This window comes from Apodemus sylvaticus, chromosome 8, assembly GCF_947179515.1.
Source record: "Apodemus sylvaticus chromosome 8, mApoSyl1.1, whole genome shotgun sequence".
Classification (NCBI taxonomy): Eukaryota; Metazoa; Chordata; class Mammalia; order Rodentia; family Muridae; genus Apodemus; species Apodemus sylvaticus.
The window spans coordinates 36666855-36685947 of NC_067479.1; positions in this window are offsets into that span (position 1 = coordinate 36666855).

Below are 19093 nucleotides of genomic sequence, written 5' to 3' on the forward strand. Positions count from 1 at the left end.
CTCAAAAGAGACCTTGAACTTTGGACTTTGAACACTGTTGAGACTGCTATAGACTACAGGGACTTTTGAAGTTAGACTAAATGTATTTTGCATTATGCTATGCTTAAGGATGGCCCCCATAGACTCATGTTTGAACAAGCCTATGGGGGCAAGGGAGTGGAATATGATGGTTTGTATATGATTGGTTCTGGGAGAAACCCTATTAGGTGGTGTGGCCTTGTTGGAGTAGGTGCGTCGCTGTGGGTGTGGCCTTAAGACCCTCACCCTAGTTGTCCGGAAGTCAGTCTTCTACTAGCAGCCTTCAGATGAAGATGTAAAACTCTCAGCTCCTCCTGCACCATGTCTGCCTGGATGCTGCCATGTTTCTGATTTGATGACAATGGACTGAACCTCTGAGCCTGTAAGTCAACCCCAATTAAATGTTGTCTTTTATAATACATGCATTGGTCATGGTGTCTGTTCACAGCAGTGAAACCCTACCTAAGACACTGAGAATCTGATTTTGGATCATTCCAGTGCAATCCTTCCTAAAAATATCAAGAAACTATGGTACACAACTGTAATCCTAATTCTGGGAAGAGAAATGGTCAAAACCCATACAAGATTGCAGGTGATCTCCTCTTCCTATGTGATTAACTCTGCTTTAGTAAAGACTACCACATGCATACAGAGAGATAATAGGGGAACAAATAGAAAGTGTTTCAGCCTGTTTCCAGTTACCTGTGTCAGATTACCTCTCATGTAAATTTGATGACTCTGTTGTAGAAAAGAGGAGTTAATTTGTTTTGATGTATTAATGAATTTCATGACTAGTCTTCCAAGATTTAAATATATTTTGCTGGTTTGCCATGCACTCTACTTAGGAGGCACTTCAAGTCACAAATTGCAATGTGTAAAAAAAGGAAAAATTAAAAATATTTGTTAAACATATGAAGTACATGATTTATGATTCACATATATCCTCTATCCAAGTATCTATTTAGTCTTTTGGTAGTTCTTTCTGTAAACAATTATGAACTATTTCAACTCTCACAACAAGTTAATAATAAGACAGACATCACAGAGACTTCAATAGCTTCCTCAACTCTTCAGTTGTGTAACTGGGTATATTTCTTGGGGAGATGGATTAGCAATGATTACCCAATTACATTCAATAACTACATTGACCAGTTATATAAAATTCAACCTAATCCACTTAGAAAATTGTCATTTTCTCACAAAATTTATAGCAAGTTTTATTATGTCAGGTGAAATTCAGGTAACTAAACTTCTCCAAGACTACACTGAATGTATGTGTAACTTTCTGACTCTGAAATATGATGATAACTTATCTAAAATCATTAAGTAAGATATATGAAAAATAAAGTAAAACTATATAGTATTGCCTTTTTTTTGTTTTACATTCACCTGCACATGTATTTCAAAAGTTCAGTAGAATATGTTATTACTCACTGTTTTGGATTGTATGTCTCAAAAGACAATAAAACAGCAATTCGAATTTACTATATTATAGTTATATCTTCTTCAACTATATTGAACCTCTATTGTTTGGATATACATATCAAATGGTAAGTTAATTCAATTTATAAATTCTTTGTTTCTCATATTTTCAAATCTTAAATATTTGGAGATCATATGAAGCATATTGGTTAGAATACTTTCTCCTACACACCAATATCTCACATTCCTCCCCCCATATGATTGTACATGTTTGTATTCTCAAAAGTGAGGTAGGTAAAACAAGCTAAGTTCAATACAAAGAAAAGAAATAAATGGTGAATAATATGACCGAGTAACATTTTTGGGTATTTTAAGTACCTGGAAATGAAAGTAACATATTTCAACAACATTGAGTATTTTAAAATATTATGACATTTATTTGATTATAAAATATGAACATTCAATCTATAACATCAGCAATGAATTGCTTCTTGTAGACATATTCTGTCCTAAATGTAGTGCCAATTTGAAATGCAAATGTATTCATTACACAGCTTCATGGTATCATGTCTTAAAACTATCCAAACCTAGGACTGATTAGAGGCATATATTTCTACTATATAATTACCACATGATGAAATCAATACGTGTATTGGTGTTTAATGTCTGTTATACGTCTCCTATTTAGTTCTATATTTATAGTACTAATACTGTAAGTATTTTAAAGACAGTTTTAATGGTTTCCTTCCAATTGTACCTGAAATTAGAAATCCAGTAGCATGCATTATCTCAAACCTTGCGATAATGCCCTATTTAGAAATAGAGGTACTCACAAGTTTTCAGATTATTTAAAACAAACTATGCATTTAATTTCAAGATAAATTTTACATTGCAGAACCCAAATATTTTTAAATTGTGTGCATTTTAAAAGTAAAATGTATATGAAAATGATGACTTTCAGTTTATGATATGAGTGGGTGAGGAAAAGCACAAACTATTAAGCATGATAATTACTTCTATCATGGAACTCAGGTGATGGGGAGAGAGATTCAGCTCTTGAAATGTGTCTTTTTTCTACTCCAGTATTCTATAGCATATGTGTATTCCTGAACACACACAAAATACCTAAGTGTCATTTTTAAAAGATGATACTGATATGACATATTATTTTAACATAAGATTAGCACCTACATTACATGATCCTGGAAAGACAGTATATACTGCATGTTGTAAGCAAAAAACAAAACAAAACAAAAAACCCCAAAAAAACAAAAAACAAAGGAATTGGCTAATATGACTTACAGTTTATCTTGTATAGCTTTCTAATATCTGACACTATGATCATCTAGTGAATAAATATTACTTAAATATAATTGCTTTTGCGTTTTCATTTAACCTATGGAGTTGTGCAAGAACATATTAATATACAAAGTACTAAATTTCATTACCATTATACTTTCATATCTCCCTGTCCAGTGTCCCAAGTTTCATCCATAATAATTTTAGTTGTATGTCCTTGTTTTCCTCTATATTTGACATATGACAGAAAACAAGTGGGACTACCTTCTTGTCTTGTTTATTCCACTAAGGTAGCATGATGATCTTTAATTGTCCTACATATAATATAACTTTATTTTCTGTAGTGATTAATGAATAAGCAGACTAAATATACAGACTATTGCCTGTTTTTATATAGTAAGCTTACTCTGATGATTTTCTGTATGTAGAGAAATGTCATATAGTTTGATGAAATGATATTGTATATTTTTGTAAAATTTGATACTAAATTTCACAATAGGCAAACTTATTTCCATTTCCACTATCATTATATGCATCATTCTTGGCTTTTACTACTCATCCACAATGTTACCTATTGTATTTGTATTCATTATGTTATGTTTAGTTGATCACAGCTATTATGACTGGAGTAAAACAGAAGCTCAGTATGGCTCTAATTTACATTTTCTCAATGGATACAGATAGAAAAATATTTCTAATCTGTGTTTTTATTTATGGGTCATTTGTTTATCATTGGAAGTATATGCTCTTTATTTTTATTGTTTGTTTATTCGATATATTTTTATTTACATTTCAAATGATTTCCCCTTTTCTGGCCCCCTACTCCCTGAAAGTCACATAAGCCCCCTTCCCTCCCCCTGTTCTCCCACCAACCCCTTCCCACTTCCCTGTTCTGATTTTGCCTTATACTGCTACACTGAGTCTTTCCAGAAGCAGGGGCCTCTCCTTCGTTCTTCTTGTACCTCATTTGATGTGTGGGTTATGTTTTGGGTATCCCATTTTTCCAGGCTAATATCCACTTATTAGTGAGTGAATACCATGATTGATCTTTTGAGACTGGGTTACCTCACTTAGTATGATGTTCTCCAGCTCCATCCATTTGCGTAAGAATCTCATAAATTCATTGTTTCTAATGGCTGAATAGTACTCCATTGTGTATATATACCACATTTTTTTGCATCCATTCTTCTGTTGAGAGATACCTGGCTTTTTTCCAGCTTCTGGATATTATAAATAGGGCTGCTATGAACATAGTGGAGCATATATCCTTATTACATGCTGGGGAATCCTCTGGGTATATGCCCAGGAGTGGTGTAGCAGGATCTTTCGGAAGTGACGTGCCCAGTTTTCTGAGGAACCGGCAAACTGATTTCCAGAGTGGTTGTACCAATTTGCAACTCCACCAACAGTTGAGGAGTGTTCCTCTTTCTCCACATCCTCACCAAGACCTGCTGTTTTCTGAGTTTTTAATCTGTATATGTTCTTTAATTTGAGAAGTTATACCTACCAAACCCTTTTGAGGCTGCAATCCTTCCTCCTATTCTTCCTTAAGTGTCCCCCAAGCTCCATCTACTGTTTGGAAGTGGTGTCTGTATTTGTCTGAGTCAGCTGCTGGGTGGAGGCTCTCAGAAGGTAACATGCTCCTGTCTGCAAGCATAACACAGTATCATTAATAGTATCAGGGATTGGTGCTTGTCCATGGGGTGGATTTCAAGTTGGGTCTGTATTGTTTGCCATTCACTTAGTCTTTGCTCCATTTCCTATGACTGCAATTCTTTTAGACAGGAGAAATTTTGGGTAGAAAACTTTGTGGGTGGATTGGTGTCTCTGTCATTCCACTGGGCTTCCTGTCTGGCAATAGGAGGCTCCATATCCCTAGTATAGTGAGTGAGTCACAGCTAAAGTCACCCCCATTGATTCTTTTGCCCATCCCTTACCCAAGGTCTCTCTTAAATCCTTGGGATGCCCCATCCGTATGTCTTCCTCACCAAGTCAGTTGCAGATTTCTATTTATTTTCATGCTTCTGGACAAATCTTCTGTCCTTCCCAAAACCTAATTCTCAACACCCCTTCACCATCCCATCTCCCTCTCAGTTCCTTTCTTCCATCTGCCTATCTCCCTCTCAGTTCCTTTCTTCCATCTGCCTCTTACAGCTATTTTTTCCCTCATTCTAAGTGAGACTGAGGAATCCCTGTGTGGGTATTCTTTCTTGCTTAGTTTCTTTGGACCTATGGAGTGTGATATGTATATCCAACTTATATCATCTTATAATTGAGAACATGCAGTATATGTCCTTTTGGGACTGGGTTATATCACTCAGTCTGATAATCTCAAGTTCTATTCATTTGCCTGCAAAATTCTCGATGTCTCTATTTTAAACAGCTGAATAGTATTTCATTTTATAGATGTACCACATTTTCTGTATCCATTCCTCTGTTGAGGGACATCTAGGTTGTTTCATTTCTGACTACTGTGAATAAAGTAGCTACATACATAGTTGAGGAAGTGTCTATGTGTGATGTTGGAACATCTTTTAAGTATATGCCAAAGAGTGGTATAGTAGAGTTTAGTTTTGTAGATTGAGTCTTAGTTTGTAGACCAAGCTTGCCTCAAAATTACAGCTATCCTTGAGCTTCTCCTGGGATTAAAGAAACAGGTCACCTATTTAAGCACCTGAATTTTATAAGATAGTTTTCTCTTTGAAAACACTACCTTATATTTATTACCCAAAACAGTAAATTCTACTTTGGGTTTAATAATTTATTTTAAAAGCAATTAATAGTGTATTCAATGCAGGATAATATGGAAAGAATAAGAATGAAAAAAATCAAACACTTGCTTTTAATCACAGGTATTTGCTAAATTTCAAAAACCAATTCAAAATGGACTGTTGAGAAGCAGAATAAAATATAAGCAAAATATATTGCTAATGGTGCAAAGTATACTGAAGTGACACATGGAGCAAATAGAAAATTCAATACAAAGATCAATAAACGTAAGGATGAAAGTGATAATGCAACAGTTCTTGATTTGTAAGCAAAGTATTCAACTATATCACTACGAAAAAGCCACTCAATTCTTATAATGACTGGGAAATGGGTGGACCTGAACCTGAACATAACTCCTTAGTCCAAGAGAAATCTTATTCAATGTATGATATTTTATCTCAACTTTGGTAAAGTGACATTTTAAAAATCTATGCAGAATATTTAATTACTCTTTAAAATAATTACCCTGAAACCTCCATTCCATACCACAATTGTAATTTCCTTCTGCTTACACTTTACCATTAATAGCCTTTTCATTTCAACAGAAAATAAAGTTATCTCATACAAAAAGACAAAAATTATCCAAGAAAATTTTTAGTTACAAGTATTTAATTAAATCTCATTTGTCTTTGTCCATTCTCAAACTGACCAGCAGCATTAAATGATACATCACTTTCCCAAAAGCATGTGTAATATTTTGATCAAACATATCTATACATTTAATGGAAATCAAAATAACAATAAAGTAATAAAGACTAATTAGATCTATATATATTTCTACTCTTGTCTACCTTATTTTAAAATTTCTGCGATGGAATCTTTGCCTTTAGAAAGTATCTGGAATGCTAGTAAACAGGACATTTTCCTTCTGGGTCCCATCTCTAAGACTTCTCCCCATGCCCCCATCCTCTTTGCCCCTGAAAGGGTCCTCCCACCCTACCACCAACACCCATCAATCACCCTCCCAGAGACACCTTATAAACTATTCCCTGCATGCACCTTCCACACCTTCCCTGGGGCATTAAGTCTACAGGATTAGTTTACATTTTCTCCCACTGTGGCCAGAAAAGTCAGTCCTCTGTTGCATATGTACCAGGGTCTACAGACCAACCCATGTGTGTTATTAGTCTCTAGGAGTCCCCAGGTATCTAGTTTTCTGAGAGGTTGCCATCCCCTTCAGCTCCGTCAATCCTTCCTCTAATTCTTCCATATGGGTCCCCGACCTCAGTGCAATGGTTGGCTATAAGTGTTTGCCTCTGTCTCAGTCAGCTGCTGGTAGAGTCTATGAGGACAGCCAGGCTAGGTTCCTGTCAGCAAGCACAGTGTGGCATCAGTAATAATGCTAGGATTGGGTGCCTGCCAATAGGATTGATACTAATTCAGGCCAGTCACTGGATGGCCTTTCAATTTCTGTTGCATTTTGTCACTGCAGTTCTCTTAGACAGGAACAATTTTGGGTCAAAAAATTTTAAGATAGACTGGTGACCCCATCCTCTCTCCTGGGGACCCTGTCTATCTACTGGAGGTGGTCCATCTCCTCACAGTTGGGCACTTTGGCTAAAGCAATCCCCGAAATAGGCACTTAGGTGTAATTGCATTTTAATCAGACTCTTTTACAGAAATATAAATATGTCATGCTTGATAAAAATAGCTAATAACCCAATTTTAAAAATTTATACACTAGCTAAAATATGAGAGTTATAAAAGTGGATATTTATATATTAGTGGAAATTTGCAACATAATTTCATAATTTCTTGGTTAAAATATATTTAGCAGATTGTAATGGCAATGAAGTACAAAGTACCTTATGTTAATGACCCTTCTATATTCAGAGTGTATTCCTCATTATATAGCATACTTTGTATATAATGCTTATTTGATTTTAGTATTTACTAAATATTGTACATATGTGTAATACCTTACTTTAGAGCTCCAACTTATAATGTAGATGGTTGATCTGAATAGTGCATAAGAGAGCAAAAATTAGTTGGAATGGAGGAATTCTATTCCATCTGCACTTAAGAAGATTTTAAGTTCCTACCCTCTGTATATAGACTGGGATCTCTTCTTTCATTCTGATGTGTGTTGGAATAAAATCCTACTAAAAGGAAATAGTATTGTGATTAAAATGGAAAGGGAACAAAGGAGGGAGGGATGGCGGGAGGGAGGGTGAGAGAGCAAGAGTGAGAGAGCAACAGAGAGAGAGGGAGTGAAAAAGAGAGAGGGAGGAGAGAAGTTATTAATTAGTTATTTGATGCTAAGCTAAATAATAAATTATTAGTGAAATTATTCCATTGAGAACAAAGATATTTATTAGTGGCATCCAATATCCTTCCTTAAAGTTAAAATAATTATACATTTTATTTTGAGAAGAGCACTCCTTTTTGTTCTGTTTCAAACTATGGGCTCTCTTTCTTTAATTGTTGTTATAAACTTATAAGCCCCCCCCTCTGTGTGTGTGTGTGTGTGTGTGTGTGTGTGTGTGTGTGTATGTATGTGTGTCCAGACAATGGAGCTCTGGTTAACATGCCATTCCAAGCAGCTAGGCATGCCCCAGAGCTTACATAATCTTTTAAAAGTCATTATGATACCTTTCAAGTTGAAAAGTTGAATATTAATATAACTCCATTAATATTCAGAAGTTCAATTTTAAAACTATAAAGACTAATTGTCTTTTGTAGCTTTTCTTCAAAGTTAGTCTTCTATGCATATAATATCCTCATGGATTTTACACTTCTTATTATATATGATAACAGCTAATATTTACTGAGCATTTTATCATGGCAGAGATAATGGTGGGTCCTATTTTAAATAATCTGTGTACCAGTACTAATTAGCAGCATGTTTGATTAAATGCTGGGATTCTGTACTTTAATTCTTTTTTTTTCACTCTAGCACAAAGATTTATTTATTATTATATTATACAGTATAATGTAAGTACACTGTAGCTGTCTTAAAACACACCAGAACAGGGTGTCAGATATCATTATGGATGATTGTAAACCACCATGTGGTTGCTGGGGTTTGAACTCAGGACGTTTGGAAGAGCAGTCAGTGCTCTTTTTTTTTTTTTAAGGTAATTTTCTTTTTATTTATTTTCTATATTTTATGTTTACATTCCAAATGATTTTTCCTTTCCTGGTTCCCCCCTCCCCATAAGTTCCTTAAGCCTTCTTCCCTCCACCCATTCTCCTATCAACCCCCTCCTACTTCTCTGTCCTGGTGCTCACCTACAGTGCTGGAACAAGCCTTTTCAGGATCTAGGACCTCTCCTTCTTTCTTCTTGGGAGTCATTTGATATGTAAATTGAAACTCTGAATACCCAAGACACAATTCACACATCAAATGTACTCTAATTCTAACTAAGATGCCTTCAGAAAAAAAACAATACAGTTTATACAGCTGTGTACTGGTTGTACTCAGAACCAAACTAAGTATTCAGAATCTGCTATTTTGTTGTTAGGAGTTTTCTATGTGCTCAAGCACATTGGGAATATCACATGAAACTGTCCGATAACTCATTAATCGTAATGCTTTCTGGCCTAGTACTTCATCTTCTGTACTGTCTGTATTTTTCTAATAAGCTTGCCCTATGCTTATTTCAGCATTTGTCTCACCAAGCAACAGCATATTGTAATGACAAAATGATCACAGACCTCACTTAGTGTTTACTCTAGCAAACTTCTCCATTTAATTTCTTTTTGTCATCACAGTGATATTCACCTCATTAATTTTGGCTGACATAGTTCTAATTTCAGTTTTGGTTAAGTCATGGCATTATATATCTTTTATCCTAGAAGGCAAGTCGTATATTGAAAGCCCAACAAGAAAGGAAATTAAGTTCCTATATTCTTTAGAGCATTGGTTCTCAACCTCCCTAATGCTGTGATCCTTTAGTACAGTTTGTCATGTTATAGTGACCCCACCCATAAAATATTTTCATTGGTACTTTATAACTGTGATTTTGCCAGTGTTATGAATTATAATGTAAACATCTTTGTTTTCTAATAGTCTTAGGCTACCCCTCTGAAAGGGTTCTTTGACCCACACCACTGCTGCAGAGAAAAAAGACAAAAAAAATTATTAAAACATAATTAGGCAAGCGAGATTACATGTTGCCTAAAAAAACAAAAGCATTTTTTGTTTCAATTTTACTCTCTAAACCAAGAGAAAGTCTTAGATGTTTTTCTTCTTTTTTTTGTAAATGCCATAAAGTACAGTGAAAAAAAAAGTCAAAAGGAAAGTTTTAGGGACTAAAGATTCAGCAGTTTAGAGCACTGACTGCTCTTCCAGAGGTCCTAAGTTCAAATCCCAGCAACCACATGGTGGTTCACAAACTTCTGTAATAGGATTTGATGCCGTCTTCTGGTGTATTTGAAGAGAGCTACAGTGTACTCATACAGACAAAATAGATACATCTTTTGAAAAAAAGAAAGGAAAGACTTACTCTGGGCGCCAACTAAATGCTTCAGTATATTTTAGCAGCGAGTCACAATGGGAGAAGCTTGAGGGAGCTGTTAATGCATGCATGCATAGAGTCTCATCTCCCTTCTTCCATTATCACAGAGATTTCCTACCTAGGTAATTCTTACACACACACACACAGACATACACACATTTTGGGAAGTTCCTACAGTATCAAGTTTCAATACTCTTCCTCCAATAGCCTTTTAATTTAGCTGCCTGTCCCCAATATTCACTCTCTCTACCTCCTCACCTCTCCCTAGTTGTTTGTTCCAAGATGTTTTCATCAGCAGTAAGTCCACACACTCTTCTGCTTTCTTACATATAAGGAAATAGCAAGAAATCCCTCATCAGACACGAGTTCTTTGGGCCTGGAAATTCTAGCCTCTAGAACTGTGAGAAGTAAGGATTGTCCTTTATAGATTATATCATCACAATTTTAATTTATTTTTTGACAGTAGCTCACATAATGCAAAACAAATGAATCACTATAGAATGCCATGATTCCATATATTAAGATATGCTGTGGAAGGGTTTGGAAGTGGTTTGGGAAATTTAGCTATCAATTTGACTTGTCAATGCACACTTCTTTAGGCTAGTTTATTTGTGTTAAAAATGAACATAAGGTGAAAAATCTTTGTTTAGCTCTGTACCCAATTTTTAAAGGGGGATATTTGCCTCTCTGGAGTCTAACTTCTTGAGTTCTTTGTATAGCTTGGATATAAGTCCTCTGTTGTATGTAGTGTTGGTAAAGATCTTTTCCCAATTTGTTGGTTGCTGTTTTGTCCTTTGGACAATGTCCTTTGCCTTACAGAAACTTTGCAGTTTTATGAGGTCCCATTTGTCAATCCTTGATCTTAGAGCATAAGTTATTGGTGTTCTGTTGAGGAACTTTTCCCCTGTGCCCATGTCCTCAAGGGTCTTCCCCAGTTTTTTTTTTTCTATTAGTTTCAGTGTGTCTGGTTTTATGTGGAGGTTCTGGATCCACTTGGACTTGATCTTAGTACAGGGAGATAAGAATGGATCAATTTGCATTCTTTTGCATGCTGACCTCCAGTTGAACCAGCACCATTTGTTCAAAAGGCTATCTTTTTTCCACTGGATGGTTGTAGCTCCTTTATCAAGGATCAAGTGGCCATAATTCTGTGGGTTCATTTCCAGGTCTTCAATCCTATTCCATTGATATACTTGCCTGTCACTATACCAATAACATGCAGTTTTTAACACAATTGTTCTGTTGTATTGCTAGAGGTTGGGGATATTGATTTCCCCAGAAGTTCTTTTACAGTAGAGGATAGTTTTAACTCTCCTGTTTTTTGTTTGTTTGTTTGTTTGTTATTCCAGATGAATTTGAGAATTGCTCTTTCTAAGTCTATAAAGAACTGAGTTGGGATTTTGATGGGGGATTTCATTGAATCTGTAGATTGCTTTTGGCAAGATGGCCATTTTTACTATATTAATCCTGTCAATCCAATGTCTGAGAAGCACCTCAAGAAATGTTTAACATCCTTAGTCATAAGGGAAATGCAAATCAAAACAACCCTGAGATTGCACCTCACACCAGTCAGAATGGCTAAGATCAAAAACTCAGGAGAAAACAGGTGCTGGCAAGGATGTGTTGAAAGAGGAAAACTCTTCCACTGCTGGTGGGGTTGCAAGTTGGGACTACCACTCTGGAAATCAGTCTGGTGGTTCATCAGAAAACTGGGAATGATACTTCAGGAGGACCCCGCTATACCACTCCTGGGCATATACCCAGAGGATTCTCCAGCATGTAATTTGGATACATGCTCCACTATGTTCATAGCAGCTCTAATTATAATAGCCAGAACCTTGAAAGAACCCAAATGTCTCCTCAACAGAAGAATGGATACAGAAAATGTGGTATATATACACAATGGAGTACTATTCAGACATTAGAAACAATAAATTCATGAAATTCTTAGACTAATGGATAGAACTGGAGAACATCATCCTAAGTGAGGTAACCCAGTCTCAAAAGAACACTCATGGTATGCGCTCACTAATAAACGGATATTCGCCTAGAAGCTTGGAATACCCAAGACACAATTCACATATCAAATGATGCCCAAGAAGAATGAAGGAGTAGCCCCTGGTCCTGGAAAGGCTCAGTGCAGCAGTGTAAGGGAATTCCATGACAGGGAAATGCGAAGGGGTGGATTGATGAACAGGGGGAGGGATGAGGGCTTATGGGACTTTTGGGGAGGGGGGATCCAGGAAAGGGAAAATCACCTGAAATATAAATAAAGAATATATCGAATTTAGAAAATTCTCATACAAAAAATGAACATAAAAAAAGAAAAAAAAACATTGAATCGGAGGTAACTGGTATCTAATATAGTGCATATGAGAAGGAAAAGGATGTTCAGAGGGCATGGAAATCAACAGAAGACTGTTGAAATGGAATTTGCCAAGGGTTAGCATAAAAGCAAGCTATAATAGTAAACAGGATCAGAATGGGTACAAAAATATAATTCTGACCTTTATAAGCTTCTTAAGCAAAGTTTAATTTTGTGTCAGTACCAGTAACCATGTGCTGTAATACAGAATGGGATATAATCAGATAAGTGAATTATTATGAAATTGAAAAGGCTAGGAAAATGAAGAAGAGAAAATCTTTTGACAAGTCAGCTTGATCAGCAGAAATTGATTTTAATTATAATTCTAGGGGATAAATTTGAAACATTTTTAGAGAATAAATTTGACAGAAAGTAGGATGTAATTTAGAAGAAATAAAAAGTATTACTGAGTTGGCTTTATAAAACCTAGAGTTAGGATCCAAGTAGAGATTACAACAATTGGTATCCTAAATTGTAGTTATTAATGATCATGACAAAATTATGAGTGGATTTCTCATAGGGTAAGGAATGTTTGAAATACTGTTTATGGGAAATGAAGGGCAATCTGTAGGATAGCTTCATTTCCATTTGTTTGAACAAACAATACATGTAATCTCAGAATTATAACAATGGATGTAGCTGCAGTAAAGCAAATACTAGTTGCAGAAATCATGACAAAACACTGGATCTGTATACTTGCTTAAACAAACAGAAATTAGATGGCAATAAGGTTTGACTATAGACAAAGTCTTCCCTTAAAGACTTTATACAGCACATTGTCCCCTGCATGCATACGTACCACATTTTTTAGAAGTTGAAGTTGGAGATTGCCCATTGATAAGCAGTGTGCGTGTGTGTGCGAGCACGTGTGTGTGTGTGTGTGTGTGTGTGTGTGTGTGTTTGTGTGTGTGTGTGTTTTCTTGACATTTTAGTCTAAAAACTTTGATTGGAAGCCTTTTTAACCTAGGTTCTTTCGCTGACACATTCTTCCCACACTGTTATTTTGGTTCTCTCATCAAAGATGAGATACAAACATGAAAATATTATTTTTTCTTCTAAACAAGTACTCAGGACTTTGCTATCTAGATCCTCTCCACTATTCTGTCCAGCAGTCACAAACCCAAGCCCACAGTGGACTGGCAAAATTCTAGGATGACCTGATTCTCTGCAAGCCAAACAGTGATGGGGACTAATACAGGAGGAGCACAGTGATTTGGCAGGTCTGACTTATTGCTCATCTTATATCAGTACATGATTACAACACAAGCTTTGTAAATTCTATTTTGAGCTGCTGCCCTTGTTTGGGATAATTTGCTATTCAACAACATGTTAAGAGTTGTACAGAACATACATAACTATTTGGTTCTGTCTATAACAGTTGATTGCCATCAATCTTAAGAAGTCTTTGCTTATTATAATCGTGCTTCTAATATAAACAAAATTTGATTGAACATTGATACTCTGTTCCAATCAAAAACTAGATAACACAGAAATACATTGTGTCAGAATGCAGCTAAAATTATCATGAATCCTGATTATTAAAAACCAGAAGTGATTCTTGAAAGTTTAATTAATTAAATTATATGTTTCAATAGATATTTTCTCAAAGGTGTAAGCTGAATTGAACTTTCTTCTCCCCTAGTTCTCTTAAATATCTATTAAAATAAAATGTTGGTAACAATCACAGAGTTCAAATATTTTCCCAAAATAATGAAATAAAAAATTATTATTGCACACTATGAAATGCTATTTAATTTCTCATGCCTTCGCAGTAGATGGTATTACAAATTAAATAGAGTACAAAAATTATTGCTATAAATTCTTGTCTTTTATAGGAAGGATATTTTATAGTTGATTGCATGCTCAATGTCCCATATTAGCAATTCATCATTTTACAATATTAATATTCATTTTACTAAATATGGAAACCTCACATAATCAGCAATTTCCTCATCAATTTGGGGAAATCAAATTCATTATTAAAAGTTAGTATAATATTAACAGTAAAATGCCATTCATGGTTTAAAAATAAACAAGTCTTGATTTTCTTATTATGTTTAACTTTCCATGTTATTAGAAGAAAAAGTTATAATGTAATTCATAAATTATTTTAAAAGTATCTAGTTATAGTGATTCAGTCAACCTAGGAAAATAAAGACAACAGAGGGAAGTTTCATCCTAATTGTGCATACACCAACCATGAATGCTGTAATCATATAAACACTGATTTTTCTCTTAGTTCACATTAGTCTTTTTTATTTATCCATCTGGACCCAAGATTTCCAGTTAATTTCTGTAATTTATTTCAGATTACCTCCTAGATTTTTGAACAAAACATATTTATAACAGTGTTGTATATGTTCCTATATTGGAAATAAATATATCTGGTTGGAATAAAATCATGTTTTGATCTAAATGACAACATATCTTTTGATTGAATAAAAATAAATGATTTAAATGGCGACAAATTTTCACAGAATGTTTGTGAATATGTATTAAATTTGTTGTTTTAGCTTGTGATTTCTGACTATGTTTTTAGGTAAACTGCTGTTTACACTTAAAAACCATAATAGCTGTACACTTCCATGGCTTCAGTTTCTAACATCTTACATAGGTATTAGCAACTTTTATTCCTTCAGAGATTGATAGAAAAAAATATCAAGGGAAAATTATATCTAGTGCATTATACAATTTTACATGGCTAGAAGTAAATTTACTGTTTATTTTAGAACAATGGACTGAAGAAATACAATATATGAATGTTCTTATATAAAATCATGATCAAGAAAATCAAGTGCATGTTATATAGTTTTGCTGATTTCCCAGAGTGTGATATATATTTCCCTGAGTGTTATAGCACAGTGTGCTTTTAATATAGATTAGATAGTTAAAATTCTAATATTTTGTTATGTTGTTGTTGATGAGTTATTCTGTGAAATTTTATAAGCTTTTCACACTTATATAATTTAGTAAATTCCCTAATCTTTGTAAAAGTTCATAGTTATCTTTCCAAACAATAATCATTGTAGAGATCTCATCTCTGATTTGTGGGTGTCCATTCTAGAGAAGACAGAAGGTTGAACAAATGAACACAAAAGATAAAAATAAGCATGTTTAGCATACCATTCAAAGTAGTGGACATATTGTAGGCTTTGTTTCATTACCGTTGTTCTTTTGTAGCCAATTTGTCAACATGAAAATCAATAAATTTCAATGTGAAGAACAAAAAAAAAATATAATATTTAAACATACTTTCCATTAACAGGTAATTTGCTGAAAGAAAACACTATATACAATTTTTTTTTAAATTTTCAACACCAGATTTTATTCCCCTTCTGGACCACTCTCCTACTGTTCCACATCTCATACCTTCACCCTGACCCCCTGTCTCCACAAGGATGTGCCCACTCCAAACCCTACCCCATCAAATATCTAAACTCCCTGGGGCCTCCAGTCTCTTGAGGGTTAGGTGCATCTTATCTGACTAAACCAAGACCCAGCAGTCCTCTACTGTATATGTGTTGTGGGCCTCAGATCAGCTTCTGTATGCTGCCTGATTGGTGTTCCATTGTCTGAGAGATCTAAGGGTCTAGGTTAATTGATACTGCTCGTCCTCCCATAGGGTCACCCTCCTCCTCAGCTTCTTCTAGCTTTCTCCAAATTCAACCACATGGGTATGCATCTTCTATCTTTGATTAGGTGCACATATCCTCATCTTACTGTTTCAACTGCTTGTTTGGTCTTTCTTTCATAGGTCAGTAATGATAGGTCCCTTTTTTGTGAGTGTTCCATAGCCTCAGTAATAGTATCATGTTGTATTCTGTAGCTGCTGTGAACTGGGTTCCTGGAACAGAAGCTGAGAGATGGATCAGGGAAGCAACGAAAAGAAAGAGGGCCAGAACATAGGTTACCGATCAAGGCCCCAACTTTAATGGAGGTCAGACCATTTAACAGTTTGGGCAAGCCCCTCCCCCCAGACTCCAGGCTGAGTTCTGGGGACGTCATCTGGAGGTTTTTGGCTCCACTGCTCAGGCAGCTGGGTGGGTCACCTGCTTAATTCAGGAATTCATAGACCTGGAGGAACAATGAACTTCACCTTCACTCTGAGCACTCCACCCTAGGTAGAGCAGGGTCCTGAATAGCATAGGAATCCCTGCTCAACAAAGTCTGGGAGAGGAAGTTCACCTTGGTCAATGTGGAGTTCCTACCAAGTGGCATGACACCCTTTATGGCTCTGTACAGTATCAGGCCTTAGCACATCTCCTTGAGCTGGATCTCACATTGGGCCTGTCATCTAACCTTCTTTTCCTCAGGGTCCTCTCAATTTCCAAATCTGCAGTTGTTTCAGACAGCAATTATTGGTCAGCATTTTGACTGTGGGGTGGCAACCCCATTCCTCATTTGATGTAATCCCTGTCTTTCTGCTAGGCTCTACAAGTTCCCTCTTCCCACTATATGACATTTTATCTAAGGTCCCTGTCTTTGAGTCTTGAGAGTCTCTCCCCACTCTGATCTCTGGTTGATTCTCAAGGGTCCCTCCCCTAACCTCCTACTTCCTGAAGTTGTCTGTTTCCATTCTTTCTGCTGGCCCTCAGGGCTTCAGTCCTTTTTCCTCACCCAATACCAGATCATTTTCCCCTCTCTCCACAACTTCCTGTCAGCTTTCCCTCAAAAGTCCGTCCCTCCGAGCTAGTGGTTGGTTTCTTCTCCATCCCAAGTGAGACTTGGCATCCTTACTTGGGCCCTTCATCCTGTTAAGCATTTTGAGTTCTGTGGGCTGTATCTTGGGAATTTGGTACTTTTTTTTTTTTGGCTAATATCCACTTATTAGTGTATACATACCATGCATGTCCTTTTGGGTCTGAGTTAACTCACTCAGGATGATATTTTCTAGTTCCATCCATTTGCCTGCAAAACTCAGAATGTCCTTGTTCTTAATAGCTGACTAGTATTCCATTATGTACATGAACCATATTTTCTGAATCCATTCTTCTGAGGAGGGGCGACTTGTTTGTTTCCAGCATCTGGCAATCACAAACAAGGCTACTCTGTACATAGTGGAACACATAACCCTGTGGCATGGTGGGGCATTTTTCAGGTAGCTTTGATTGACATGTTTTTGCATTCTGTTTTACACCTTTGTGAAGAAGCCAGTGCTTCTTCTTCTTTTTTTTTTTCCATATTCTTTGTTTACATTCCAAATGATTTCCCTTTCCTGGATCCCCTCTTCCCATAAGTCCCATAAGTCCTCTTCTCTCTGCCCATTCCCCACTTACCCCCTCCCATTTCTCTGTCCTGGTAATCCCCTACAATGCTGCATCAAGCCTTTCCAGGACCAGGGCCCTCTCCTTCCTTCTTCTGGGGAATGATTTGATATATGAATTGTGTCTTGGGTATTCAGAGCTTCTGGGATATTATCCACTTATCAGTAATTGCATTCCATGTGTATCCTTTTGTGATTGGGTTACCTCACTTAGGATGATAATTTCCAGATCCAGCCTTTGCCTAAATATTTCATGTATTCATTGTTTTTAATTTCTGAGTAGTACTCCATTGTGTAAATATACCACATTTTCTGTATCCATTCCTCCACTGAGGGACATCTGGGTTCTTTCCAGATTCTGGCTATTATAAATAAGGCCGCTATAAACATGTGGAGCATGTGTCCTTATTGCATGCCTGGGAATCCTCTGGGTATATGCAAAGGAGTGGTATAACAGGGTCCTCTGGAAGTGTCATACCCAGTTTTCTGACGAACTTCCAGACTGATTTCCAGAGTGGTTGTGCCAGCATTCTATCCCACCAGCAGTGGAGGAGTGTTCCTCGTTCTCCACATCCTTGCCAACACTTGCTGTTTCCTGAGTGTTTAATTTTAGCCATTCTGACTGGTGTAAGGTGAAATCTCAGGTTTTTGTTTTTTGATTTTTTTTGATTTGCATTTCCCTAATGACTAATGATGTTGAACATTTCTTAAGGTGCTTCTCAGCCATTTGAAATTCTTCAGTTGAAAATTCTTTGTTTAACTCTGTACCCTAATTTATTAGGGTTATTTGGCTCTTTGGAGTCTACTTTCTTGAGTTCTTTGTATACATTGGATATTAGCTCTCTGTCAGATGTAGGATTGGTGAAGATCTTTTCCCAATTTGTTGGTTGCTGTTTTGTCTGATTAACAGTGTCCTTTGCCTTACAGAAACTTTGTAATTTTATGAGGTCCCATTTGTCAATTCTTGATCTTAGAGCATAGGCTATTGGTGTTCTTTTCAGGAACTTTTCCCCTGTGCCCATGTCCGCAAGGGTCTTCCCTAGTTTCTTTTCTATTAGTTTCAGTGTGTCTGGTTTTATGTGGAGGTCCTTGATCCACTTGGAGTTGAGCTTAGTACAAGGAGATAAGAATGAATCTATTTGCCTTCTGCATGCTGACGTCCAGTTGAACCAGCACCATTTGTTGAAAAGGCTATCTTTTTTTCCACTGGATGGTTTTAGCTCCTTTGTTAAAGATCAAGGGAACATAGTGTTTCTTAAGAATGACTTCATGAAATTTGCAGACAAGTGGACAGAGCTAGAAAACTTCATCCTGATTGAGGTAACCAGTCACAAAAGTACACACATGGTATGTATTCACTGATAAGAGATATTAGCTTAAATCTCGGAATTCCCAAGATACATTTCACAGACCACATGAAGTTTAGGAACAAGGATGACCAAAGTGTGGATGCTTCCGTCCTTCTTAGAAATGGGAACAAAATACTCACAGGATGTA